This window comes from Triticum aestivum, chromosome 2D (genome assembly GCF_018294505.1).
Source record: "Triticum aestivum cultivar Chinese Spring chromosome 2D, IWGSC CS RefSeq v2.1, whole genome shotgun sequence".
Taxonomy (NCBI): Eukaryota; Viridiplantae; Streptophyta; class Magnoliopsida; order Poales; family Poaceae; genus Triticum; species Triticum aestivum.
The window spans coordinates 347,427,138-347,441,818 of NC_057799.1; positions in this window are offsets into that span (position 1 = coordinate 347,427,138).

Genomic DNA, 14,681 nt, shown 5'->3' on the forward strand with positions numbered 1-14,681 from the left:
ACACTGATGCGTACACATGCACTCACGAACACACGCACGTACGCACACATGCATGCAACACTGAAATGTACCCTTGCACGCACGCAACACTCGCACGCCTGCATGCACACAGCACACGACGCAAGACACACGCTCAACCTATACGTGCATGCACCCTTTGTTAAGGACATGGATTGTTACGGGTATTAATCAATCTTATCTGTGATAACCAGAACATTGATGTTTGTACCGGTCTTTATGAATCACGACGTATCGAACGGGCTATCAACATAGTAGGCTTATCTACATGAAAAGGATGACGTCACACTCAATGAACAATCATCGGTTTATGAAATGCCCGCTTCTGACCGCCCTGGCCCACCAAAGGTTCCTCTGCTGTGCGCTGCCTGCGTTGGGTCACTGACATGCAGGCCATGTACCCAAAGAGCCCACACGTCAGTGGAAGAACGGCGCGCTGTCCTACGTCAGAGTCGAGGGCGCCACTCACTGCCCGCCCGGCTGAACACACCTCCTTGCCGCATTCAAACGCCTCCATGAAACCCGCCCGTGTGGAAGCCGAGAAACCCACTCTGGACGCACATCCGTTCATGATCGGGCCGGCATTAAACGCAACACCGGCCGAGCTCCTCCCGTCCGCCGTCTATTTAATCTCCTATTTAAACGAGGCCAAACGCCGGCCAAGAATCGCACACCTCTGCCGCTCCCCTATCTCCTCCTTCACCATTTTGTCCACTCTTACAATGGCTTACGACGAGTAGTTATTCCGCATCCAAGCCGGCTGGGTGGCCCGCCGAGCCTGCCGGATACGAGCTATGCAGCTCGCTGATCCACCTCCCTCCCCTCGCCCGACGGAGCCAGTTGCCGCCCCAAGCCGGCGTGCGGTTCAGCAACTCGCCGCTCCAGGCTAGCTCGACGAGGAGCGGCGCACGGGCGTTGTTGCTGCCGTCCACGCTGCCGCCTCATACTGCGTCTCCCGTTTTTGTGGCCGAGACTCCCATGTCGGCGGCCGCGCCATGAAAGCAGCGACAGAAGCCGGGTGCGCGGAGAGCGACAAGTCGGTGGCGAGCGCCTCCGCGTCCGTCGCCATCATCGAAGAGAAGTAGAACACGGGAGGCCGCCGCCGCTTGGGTCCCATGAAGCCCACCACGGAGGCGACGCCGGCGTACACAGCAGGTGTCTTGCCGGATCCTTTTCTTGCGAGGACCTTCGTCGACCCCGCATATACCTCCGGGGCTCCCGGCAGTCCGGTGATCGTGCTAACGGACATGAGGAACACAAATCGATCGGCGGGCGACCATTTAGGCCATGTATTATATACATGTGCTGTCTAGAACTAGCACCGCGTAGTTCATTTGAATATAATGAAATCTGTCATGTTTGTATGAAAATCTAGTATCTTATATGATTTCCGTCGTTGTTTATATGAAATATCGCCGTGTTTGCGTGAATTTCGTCCGGTTGGTTGACTTGCTGTCATAATGTGTGCGGCTACGGTTGGATGGCGTAATTTGCGGGTCGCCGATCGGTCTGCGGGCGGCTCGGGCGGCGTGGTGGGACAAAAAGAACACAGCTCGTGCGAGCTCGTCTCCAACGTGCGCACTGGAGGATGCATGAGAACCTGAGCCATTCCTCATTCATCGGTGGCAAAGGCACCGGTGGACAAAAGGGTCACCAATATTTTGGCTACCCCGGGCAAGATCCAAATAGCCCCTCCCAACAGATTCAAATCCCTCGTTCGTCGTCGAATTTTGCCATGTGTTGTTTTCATGGACTAGCAAGATGCCCGTGCATTGCACGGAACATCAAGATGCATTTTTTTACAAAACACCTGTTGTGATTGACCCATGCAGGAGTAATCCCATTTTGTAAAAACTAATGATTGCTCGAGAATTTTATCGGATAAATGGTATCTCGAGAATTTTATCGGACTCCATTTTTGTATACAAGGCCACAAACCCATATTACAGGTACCAAGGCAAAAATTAATGTCTTCTAACTCAATGTTGCAAGCCACCTTGTTTCCTTGTTTGCTGTGTAAATTAATGTGTATTCTTCTCTTTCATGCACATCAAGCCAATGCTCACACTCCCGCATGCATGGAAGGGATAATTAATGTCCTCCTTTGCTAGTAGTACTACGAGGCAAACACCATTAATATTGCATAAAGTAGTGTTAGTGGCCTTGTATATCTGCAAATTGTAATTTTGATAGTGGCCTTGTATATAAAAATGGAGGGAGAAAGATGAGAGATAAGGTGAGGAGGAGTGGGGCGTGGTGGTGACTGGTGGTCGGACTGGGCGGAGGCATGGGGATGGACGGCGCATTATATCTAGGTTTGTATCTCTATAGTCCATCTCACACACACCCACGTAGGTGGGGGACGTGCACGAAGAGAAGAGGTGCACGCACGGCGCACGTACTCCTGTCTATTTCCCAACCACACCCGTGCGGGTACACGGTGGAGCTCATTTCTGTACGAAAAGGCAGCCCACGTGGTAACTTGACACGTGTACTGGTTGTCCACTAGATGGAGGGAGGATCGTCTACCACGGGTGAACAAAGAAATTGTGACTTGATGCGTTATGTTAAAAAAGAGGCAAACCATGTGGGGCCTACCTTAGAGGCAAAGCTCTATACACTGGAGTACTTTTGATGTGTCCCGTCAATTCGCGGAACGAGGAGAAGCTTGCTTAGTACGCCGTCTCCCCCGCCCATGGGCGCGGTGGCTCGCAGGATGAGGTGAAGCTTGCTTACTACGCCTTACGCCCGCTCCCTCGCCCACGCGCGCGGTGGCTCGCAGGACGAGGAGAAAATTATACTAGTACTCCCTCCGTTTACTCCTCGTCCCTACTACCTTGGTTAGAGAGATTATCATATTGTTTGGAATATATATGTCCTTTAGTACTCCCTCCATTTACTTATACAAGGCCACTATAAAAAAATACATTTTGCATCTATACAAGACCACAAATAGTAATCGAGACAAAAGTTACTACTCCCTCCTTTCCAGTTTATGGCTCAATTTCAAAATCTCTCCAACCAAGGTAGACGGTGAGTGGTCGAATTAATTTCGTACTCCTAGTTTGCACAAGTAATTAGTACGCTCGTTTTTCTCAAGAAGTTATGTTTACCGAGGCATTAATTAGAACGAATGCATGAATGACCACTAAATTTCCATGAACTTCTACATGCATTGGTGAGTTTTCTCTTGACACTGCTTGCATCAGGTGATCTAACGCACCTCGAAATCCAACATGTGATGGTACTACTACTAGTAGTAGAATTGAGACTTATAAAACGGAAAAACGAATGTTTTGTAGATGAGCCCTATAAACCCTAGTGGCTACGCACTCCGTAAAATCAGATTTTCCCAAAACTAAGTCGCTCAACCTTTATTTGCTTGTTTCCCTTCCTGCCTCCTTGCCTCGAACAGACTATGCCAAACTCCCCTGCCTGCCGCGTGGGAAAAGACCCGCCCTCGCCTTTTTTTAGTCCGGGTTTGTATCGATGGATCACGCGAAGCAACAAAAATCCAAGCCGTGTCTTGTACTCCTCTGTCGACGCTCACTTTCATGAATTATGTACTTCCTGTTGTCGACATGTGGGACATATAGCAACCGGGTCGACGTGTCAAGCACCAAATAACAGTGCAGAACAGCAGGGGGGACGCACCCCAGTCGTACCGCCCCAGTAGTAGTAGTAATGAGCAATGAGACGTCAAATCACAATGCCGCACCTTCCCAGACGAACGAAGCAACCATTATTTCACACTTTGGTTCGCCATCATCTCAAACCACGTAGTATTGCTTCTGCCTCAAGAGGGACACGCGCATCGCCTTGGTACATCATGACACGTGGGACCGCATGACATGCCATGCTCCCCCGCCAATCGCTCGGTAAAATCACCTCATTTTTACTACTATACTTCCTCCGTATCGGTTTACATGGCATGCACGTCGTTCTAGGTTGAGAATTTAACTGGCTATATATGTGATGAACATTATATGTTTAGAAACTACATCCACTTAATAATCCAATGATATACTTTTTGTGACATAGTAACTCAGATTTAGTTAGTCAAATGGATGACCTACAACTACGTGCACGCCCTATAAACCGAGACGTCTAAAAAAACGAGACGGAGAGGGTAGTTCAGTACGTATCTTTTTAGATCAATATAGTCGGGATTCACCAAGGAGCAAAACCAAGTGGTAGGCTGCACCTGTCGTGTTGGCGTAGCGACTCAAGCAGGGTCAGTCCGCACACGAAATGGCGACACACTTAACAGGACCCCTTTGGTCGACATGTGGCTCATCCACCGTCTTGTTCCACATGCGATGCACCAAATTACAGTTCGGAGCAGCGATTGGAATTGGAGGCACCCCGGTCGTAACGCCGCAGTAGTAGAAAAAGAGCGATGAGGGGTCAAATCACAAAGCCCCACCTTTCCCGCATTAAGCTGGACGGACGAAGCAACCATCATTTCACTCTAGGGCGCAAGAGCATAAAGAAAAGAGAAAACCAATGATGCGTGCGGCAGCTACCTAGGGCACCCTAGGGTAGGGGTCTCCACTGCATATCATTTTTTTTGAAAGCGCCTCCACTACAAAAATCGGCTTCTCCCTCGTCCTCTTGAAGAAAACCGATGATGCGTGTGGCGGTAGGGTTTGTAGGAGTACTACTAGGGCGTGCGGGGCCACGTCGTAGTAAATGGGAGAGGGATTGAGTTCGAGTCGACGCCTTAAATATGTGTGGGCCGCTTGGTTTTAGGGGAACGAGGCAACATTTTGGGTTCGGGGACCAGTGGAGATATAGTACGTACAAAAAATTGTGGATGTAGGTTCGACCGAAAGGCAATGATGCATGGGCCCTGCATTTTGATATACCCGGGGCCACGTGAAATTTGCTACTCTACTCAAAACTAGTAAGGTACACATGCATTGAACGCATGAGATTTCGAAACCAAATTATGAATAAATACACACTATAGCATGTAAAGCTTTGAGTCATATATGCATGATGTAGATGTTCGTTTAGTTCTTATAGTTCATCTCATTCAAAATCAATTAGTTTTATAAAAATGTTAAGATTCATGGGGTTGTGCATTGTAAAGCATAAAGTAAAAAACAAATAATGGCATTTCATTTAGAAAAAAATCAATTATGATACAGAAGATTCTAGAACAAAGGAGAAGTGCATGTGTTTTGAGTATGCTTAAGTTCAACCATAGAGTCTTCTAAATTGTACATGTGGCAGATCTGGTGGAATGTTGATGATATCCAACGGCCAGTAGTGCTCGGATTTGCCATCTCTGCACTGTCGGATTAGCTTCATCCAGCGACCATCTTTCAAGTTATTCGCACACTATATAGTTCTTGTGCCATAGTTGCATGTCTTGGAAAAAAGCTACTAGTGGGTTGTACTAGCTATTTAGGAATATGAGATTTATACATGGAAGTTGTAGGGAAAGAGATGACATGGAGTATCTCAATTCCTATGAGTAGGGATTAGAAAAGAGATGTCATTTGGTTGACGTAGGAACTTTTCTATTGAATCTAGAGATGACATGTATCTCAATTCCTATGAGGAGAGATTAGAAAAGAGATGTAATTTGGTTCATATCATAGGAACTTTTCTATTGAATATACGCTAATTTTTATTTTCCTTTGAAATTATGGGAGTATAGGAATCCATTCATATGAACCAAGTGGCTCTAAAGCTATAGAAATGATATCATGTTTATTTCCTTTGAAATGTGGAGTACACAAATCTATTCCTATGAACCAATTGGCTCTAAAGGAAAAAATCCTATAAAAATCATATCATATAGAGTTGCTATGATATTCTTCCACACCAAAGGATGGTTGAAATTGTTGCAGGTGATACGATGGTCTTTCTTTGTAGACTCCTCCCCCATCTTTATAGTTACCTCTCGAAGATGAATGAAATGATATATACAGGGTATTCTACATGTGCAATTTGGTACACGAAAACTCGGTAAAAGTTTGCGAGGTTCGAATTTTCAATAAAGCTATATGCACTACATTTTGGAACGGAGGGAGCATATGGCAGTTGCTAACACTCATGTGGAAGATTTGTGTGTAGGAGGAGTGGCTGTTCTGTTAAATGACATGGCAAAACTGACACTGTCGGATGCCGATCTAACGGTTCTTACGGCGTTCGTCAGGAAAAGGCTTGTGGTGAACGTTTGTCGGATAATGATTTACGGACACATTCATTGCATTGATACGTGCCCCCTCTCTCTCACGCACACGCACCCTCCCAAGTCCTCTCGCACCCACCGTCTATCTGCAGGTAGATGTCACACACATATGTGCTCTTCACACCCTACCCTCAGAACTTCTAAAAAACAAAAGACGTCACGCACATTTTATTTTAGCTCACATGTCACACACTTATACTATTACTCTTGTGGCGAACGTTCTTTGGGCATAGTATATTGTACTCTCACGAAGAGAAGCGGTGCACGCACGCACTAGTTCTCTCACACCCACTCGCGGGTACACGTAGGAGCGCATTTTTTGAAGCTGCTACAACAAAATCACTCCACTACATATATAAGCAGGAGCCTTAGCGCTTGCTTTACTAGGGTTCCTCTCGTTCACTCTCTCATGCTCTCCAGATCTAAGCAAGACATAGGTGGCCACACTCTCTCTCAGCTCACGACTGGTCACAAATCCGGCCGGACAACCTCGACCGGGGCAGGGGTGTAGGTGCATCGTTCACGCTGCCGTCGGCGGCGAGGGAGGAGACCAACGGCTGCCCGCGCGTCCCGATCGACGGCCGTGCTGTTCTCTCCGAGAGAGCGCCGGCTCCGGACGGCCTCCGACCCCTTCTTCCTCCCTGCGGTATTGTGGCCAAGATGCGGCCTCCCGACGCCGTCTTTGCCACATGCCGATGACCCTCAGGTATATATTCCTTCGAAACCTGCCTTGCTCTACTGCCCCAGCTCCCCACTTGGCTTCATGTGGATCTTTTTCTACTTCCGTCCGTTGTTCCAAAGCCACCTAGACTTTTACTATTATTAGAGGTAAAGCTAGTTCATACAGTCGACTCTAAGAGTTGGTTCAAACAGGGAAGAAAGTGGGAAAGCTGTAGCATGAATCTAGGACTTGGTTATAAGAGGAAACAGGGGAAAGTAGTAGATACTGGCTACCCAACTGGTCTCTTGGTTGAAAAGACGAAGAAAGCATGGTGGATGGCGAAGGGTGGGGGGAAGTGGACCTATCTCTTGGTTGAAAAAGGAAAGAAAGTGACAGGTGTTGGGGGACAACGCAAATGAGAATGAGTAGGTCTAGATTTCCTGTGCTCAAATAGGAAAATGTGGCCGAGGAGATAAAAATGGGACAAATGCAGACATGTTGCCTGAGTGTTTGCCGCTCTCAGCAACCACATCTGCCTCACCACTTTATGCCTCTGCTGTCCCTACGCCCATATCGCTACCGTTAATGTAAAATCACATGAAGCATTAAGCAATGCCACCTAATGTCACTATAAGTAATGGTCTAGTGCCGTCGATAAATTGAAGCAATGCCACCACCATTTTATGAAGTGCTTCCGTCTTGCTTTATTTCCCATGAATTGTGTTTTTGTAGTTACACTTAAATCTCACACCGCTAACATTGCTTCATCCCAGTGGAACTGCACAAATTTGATTGCACATTTACTGACCATGTGCTACTCTCATGACAGTAATACTAATGCTATTGTTCTGCATGTTAATCTAGTGGCAGTGTTGATGTGATGTGATGCTACTTACTTAAGGACACTTTCATACTGTCAATCTAGTGCCAATTATAACACAATAGATGTTGCTGTTAATCATACGCCACTGCAAATATCTGTCACTGTTTAAATAACCGTATTTCGTATTTGCGCAAACAGGGATGTCTGTCTCCATATCGTTTCAGGATGTCTGTCTCCGTATCGTTTCTATCCGCGCAATCAAAAGCACACACCTCAGTTTTAGTAGAACTGCGCAAAATAAGATGGCTATCCCTCGTTGTCGTCGTCTAACCACCCGTCTTCCAGGTATTCCTACATTGGTAGTTACTAGGTAGAATAACCAACGCAATCTAAAAGAAGCTGATTCATACGTTTTACTTCCAGATTGCAGTGCAGGGACGAGCGAAAACATCTGCATCCTAGTCTGGAATGCACTTTCTTCTAGTTCATCCATGGACCCAGGACAAGCTGGCACGGCTGCACGGAGGTTTTTGGGACAGGTGCGCGGACAAGAGGCATTATGGTCTGCTTATTTTTGCAAATACCGGCGCTTAAATTTAGTGGAATGCACAAGACTTTCAGCTGGTCAGTACACTGCATGGTTCAGTTCAGCATTCCAGCTGAGAACACAATTATAATTGGTTATTCTGGAATGAGAGAACCTAACCCTGGATGGTGGCAACAAGAAAAAATCAGAGTGAACTCCAGGAAATTTAAGCCTTTCGGGAGGCCCTTTGCTCAGAGAAGCCTTGCTTGTTTTTTTCCTGATTTGTAAACCTTCTCACAACTTTGTCTTTTGCTATTAACTAGTATATGTTTGTTATGTTCTATGAATCATTGAGATGTATAAAATTGCTTAACTTATGCTTTTCAAGTTTTTTATGAAGCCGAGTTTAATGTGAGTGTTCCACATGAACACTGGACTAGCGTGTGAACGTTTGGAATTTACATTGTGGCCTCAGTTAACTGCATGAACCACTGTAACAAGATACATAGTTGCTTATATGTCAGATAGCAGATTGTTGATTGTTAGCTGGTCGATAGCCTAGTGTTGAAGCGAGCTGAGCCAATGTGCCGTGTTTTGCACAACTGCTTACAAGTGGGGTAGCACCAACAGTATTTACAAGTACTTATGTATACGTCGGCGCACAGTTCTCGAACGAGTACTCTATTTCATCAAAACACACACTGCTCGTATGATAAAACTAGTGAGGACGCATCTGTTTCGGCAACAATTACGATGATTCACGGGCACACAAAAGTAGCAGCAGTTCCCATAGACGGATTCAAACAGAGTACTAGCCCTAGAGGGCTCGATAACAGGCAAGGTTTGGATAATTAGACAGAATCCAAACTACTATTAAACACTAGCTTGGGCAAGTATTTCATGCCTCGATCTAATTTGGGCTGGACACAAGACGGACCTTGCCATGAACATCATCGAGGACGTCCGGCAGCAGCTCAATCATGTGAACCTTCATGAAGAAAACCTTGTGGCCTTGCCACTCATAAACTTGTTTGTGGAGGCATGCCACGTCATCTTCCTGCGTAAGCTTGACAAGAACAGTATGCCTCACAAACGAAGGAGTAGCTTTGAACTTCTTGTGCTTCAGTACACCCTGGACAACACGCCTGACAACAGTGAGGCTGGAATACAACTCTTCATTGGTATAAGCGCAAATGGCTTCCAGGATCCAACAGCCTAAAAACTCTGTTTTCCCAGTGCGTATATTCAGGTCATCCGCCTCGTAGCGAGTGACATGTACAACCACACAATCCTTGTCTGCATCAGGGCTCTAATTGAAAGAGAAACAAATTCTGAATTACTTACCAGCATAAGAAACACAAGTTATTTAAACCACTATGTATAGCATGGCATCGAAGCTAATAAAATTTTGCATTATTCATCACCACATACTTAGATGAAAAACCACAATCGAGATCGGCAAAGAAGAAAATCACCTTGGGCAGCTCAGCGGGGGGGGACACATCCTCGAAGGGGGAAAACTGATCCTGCAGTGCCACGGGGGCTGTAACCTCAAATGGGGCGTTGGCCATCTCAGTAGTGGCCGTGAGCGTATCTGGGGTCGGCTCGGTGGCTGCCTCCATCTTCTTGCAGCTCTCTGTCTCGTGGGGATCAGCCTCCCGCGTCTGCTCCAATATCGACAGATCTTTGCTGGTTCTCCTTGGTCCATCATGAAACTGACGGATACTAGGAGACCACTGAAAGGAAAACACAATCGCAATGACAATGAAACAAAAAAGAGAGTGAGGATCGGTTACTACTTTGCAAAAGTTCTTTTCTTTCTCTGAACGAAAATATACCAACATCACGGATCCACTTACCTTCCCTTCGTTGGGAGAGAAGAACAGTGGCAGATGCAAGTGTTGCCTTTCTTGAAGACGGTGAGGGAGAAGGGGATTCAGCGAAGAGTGAAATGATGGTTGCTTTGTCCGTCAAACTTAGACTGCGGGGAGGTGGGGTTTTGTGATACGATGGATCATTATTGCCGCGCTACGACCGAGGTGACTCTCCGCCTGCATACTGCCTTCTAATTTGGTGGATGACATTTGGGCCCGCGCGCTGCATGGCCCGCATGTCGGTGAACAAAAGTATAACGGCATTCAGTAGAGGGAGACGTTTTGATGACCTATGAGGAGCCAGAAGCGGTATTGTATCCACTGTACTAGTAGTAATTGTTTTTCTGGGTAGCTGTAGAGTGTCTCCACTATACTAGTAGTAATTGTTTCTCTGGACCCAAGACAAAACAGCCCATCCACACTAGTAAATAGTAAAATCAATTCAAAAGTCCATATATTTACTGAATGAGAGGCGCTACCCACACCCAGCACACCGCCCCCCAAAAAAACCTGGGTGTTCTTCTTCCTCCTCACTCCCACCCACCTCACGTCAGCTCGCTCCACTCGTACCCCCAAATTCCTCACCTCACTCCTACAGAAAACCCCAGCTCCCCTTCTTCCTCACTACTACAGAAAAACCCCAGCTCCCCTTCTTCTTCACTCGCACTACAACTAGGCTCGTCATTCGTTACTCTGCTCAAATCCGTGAGCGCGACGCGACGCCCTCGAGGAAAATGGAGTCGGCTGACCCCATCGCCAAGAAGATGAGGCTCCCGCCAGCGGCGACACCTGTTGTAGATCCCGCACCCGGCAGTGTGGGGAGAAGCGGCGACCCTGGCCCCATCGGATCCCAGGAACCTATAGAATCTCGGGTGGACCGCATCAGCGATCTCCCGGACACCGTCCTTAGGGAGATCATCTCGCTTCTCCCCACCAAGGATTGCTGCTGCACCCAAGTCCTCTCAATTCGGTGGCGCCCTCTATGGCGCGTCGTGCCCCTTAATCTCGACTGTCGTCAGCTATCTCTCTTCAATGATTTTGAAATCCCCAGAGCCATCATCTCCTCCCACCAGGGCTCCGTTCAAAGCCTCTGCATCCCGTCATGCTACCTGAGCAAGCATACCATGCCCTGCATGGTGGACGCCTGGCTGAAATCCCCTGAATTCACAGAACTACAGCTGCTTGAGTTCTACTATTCCCCTGGAAATCACCTACCAGATACCGAACGCCATCTACCTGTGCCCTCATCACCGATGTCCATCTCGCGGTTTTCCTCCTCTCTCCACACCGCCACCTTTGCGTTGTGCGACCTACCAGACAATCTGGTACTAAACCTTCGACTCCCATTTCTGAAGAAACTTTCACTTGTGCGGGTTCGTATATCGGAGGCCTCATTGCACAGCATCATCCACTCTAGTTGCCCTGCCCTGGAGTGCTTGGTGCTTGTTTTCACAGTTAGAATCGGTTGTCTTCAAATAAAGTCGCCTAACCTTGTAAGAATTGGAATTTATTTTGACGGAAGGCAGCTCATCATCCAAGATGCCCCTTCACTTCAAAGGTTGATGATTGATTCTAGTTATTCACCGTTGCAAATAACCGTCCTCTCTGCGCCTAAACTGGAGACCTTGGGTGTAATACATGATCTCTGTGCTCATTTCAATATGGTGTTTGGCTCCACAGTTCTTCAGGTACTTTACATTATCATCTACACTTGTAACCACAAGCTGCATTTAAAATTTCTGCGCATAAGTTATATGTCATCTTGGATACACATTTTGTACTAATATTATGTTCTATGCTCAATGAAGAGTTTCTCCATGGATGGCCTATCAATGGTGCTGGATTCTGTCAAGATCTTATATATCCAAATGAATAGTTTTGATCTGAACAAGATTATTGGCTTGCTGCAATGCTTTCCATGTCTGGAGAAGTTATATATAAAGGTGATAATTTCACGCACATTGGAAGCCCGCATATAGTGTACTAGAATTAACCGTTCAGCTGTTGCTCTTTCGACACTATTTTGACCTTAACTATTTTCAATCTTCATGTCTATTTAGGCAACAGGACGGGGTAAGAAAGTTATAACCAATCGGTGGATTCGTAAGCATCGGGATTTTCTCACTTCTCATGAGATTCGATTGAAGACAATAATGCTAGAACGATATGTAGCCAACCGTGCAAACACTAGATTTGTCACATTCTTCCTGCTGAATGCGAGGTTACTATTGTCCATCAGGCTTAAGTTTATCAGCAGCATGGTTTTGACGGATGGGTATGTGGAAGAGCGAAAAAAGGAGTTTCAGGTGGGCAAAAGAGCTTCTGAATGTGCCGGGCTTCTATTTACAACATATTGTGGTCATAATCCAGTAAATTTTACGACCCAGGATGTTCATTCTATGGACTTGACCGATCCATTTGACTGTGACTGCCAAAAACAGTGTTGGAGTTAGATGTTGTTGCCCTTTTCAACCAGTTTTTTTTGTAAACCTGATGAACAATTAACCCTCGTGCTTTTGTACAGTTTGTAAGCTGGAGTTAGATGTTCTTGCCCTTTTCAACTCAGCTGTGACTGTCATATTTTCTTTGAAGCAAGGCAAATGGCTTGCCAGTCGTTTAATTTAGAGTGAAATATTGTAACAACTAACAAATCCCAACCAGTTATTTATACTAGTTTTACCGACGGATCAGGGTAACAACGGGGCTGTGCGGGGGCTGTGGCCCGTCTAGCCAGGGTTTTATTTATGTTTACCACATCATGAGCCCGGTTGTGTTTTTTTCTTGCTGAAAATGGCTAGCCCAGTTCTATTTTTTAAGAAATACCAAAACGAGGCCTACTTGCTTTATCAGCCCTGCTGGGCTGCAAATCTTTCACGACGAGGAGAGTTTCATTCGGTTTGCCCAGAAATGGGATGTACATTTTTAAAACACATCAAACTGGGAATTAGTTTCAATTTTTTTCATTACAAGATTTTAAACTCCATTGATTTTTATGCGTGGACAATTATTTGGATTTTATATTTATATAAATTATTTTTCAAAATATTTTGAATGTGAATTGATATTTCGGGATTAAAAACAGTTGACTGCATCGAAATATGCAAAAAAAATCGTATAATTTTTAACCGTGGCCACAATATGGGGTGTAATGCTAACAAAAAGAAGATGGGCTCCAAAAAAATTCTTAAGAATTAGCAAATGGGCTGTACATTATTACAAATAATGCACAAGAGAGCAGTGACTGTTGGATGTCCATCCAACGGCTGTCGTGCTTCTTCAATCTCTGCTTTTCCTACTCCAGCCGCTCAAACAAGCGCCAGCGGGACTGCCTGCTCCCTCCTCCCACGGCCGGCTATGCTGCCGCGCAGGCCTCACCGCCCCACCGTACTCCCATCGCTGGCCTAGCCATCCCTCTACTCACCCACACCTGATGTTATTCTCCAGGGACGGCAGACGAGTCTTCCCTGGCTCCGCGTCGTTCCCTTTCTAGGCCTCCCCGTCGTCCACCGCCCTAGTGCTCTCGGCGCAGCCTGGTGAACATGGTCAATGAACGACATCCATCAGAAGTGGACTGTATGTGGAGAGGCTGACAGCTGGGTCCACGGCCGCACGCAAGGAAATGCCTCCTTATTACGTGCAAAATAATGATTCCTCCACCTGACAGCTAGGACCCACGGGAAGGGCTTCTGTACGCGAAAAAACGTTCCCCTCGCTGACAGGTCGGACCCACCAGCTATATCTTTGCACGCAAGGAAGTGCCTCCTTATGACGCACAAAAAAATGAATACCCCCTGCTAGCTGGGACCCACCATGGTGGGTGGCTGACTTGTGGGCCTACTAAGTTGACGGGGACAGAGGGCTTTGTCAACTTAGTAAATATGAACGATTCTAGCTCCAATGACCGTACGATGTCCATCCAACTGCCATAGTGCTTCTTCAACCTCTGGTCTTCTTGCTCTAGCCGCCCAAAGCAACAGCGGTTGTGCCGCCTACTCCTGCCTCCCGTGGCCGGCTGTGCTGCCGCGGAGGCCTCATCGCCCCCATACTACTCCCACCGCTGGCCAGGCCATCCGTCCACTCACCCACACCCCCTGTTATTCTGCGGCGACGGCAGCCTCACACCGCAGCCGAACCAGTGAACCCTCGTACTCCTCTCCGCGTGGGCATCCACTGCCGCGTCTTCCCCGGCTCCGTGTCGTCCCCTTCCTAGGCCTCGCCGTCGTCCACCGCCTTGGTGCTCTCGGCGCGGTGTGGTCAATGTGGTCAACGACCGACTTCCATCGGAAGAGTACTGGACATGGAGAGGCTGACAGCTGGGTCCACGGCCACAGCCCAGTTTTTTTGTGTTTTGCCAAGTAAGTCGCTTTGTCAGGCCTGTTGGGCTACAAATCTTTCAAGACGAGGAGAGCTTCATTCGGCTGGCCGATAAAATGGCCTATCAGTAATGAGAAATGGGTTGTCATTTTTAAAACACATCAAACCGGCAATTAGTTTCAAATTTCTTTTTTTAATTTCGAGATTTTAAATTGCATTGATTTTTATGCGTGGACAATTTGTTGGATTTTATATTGATA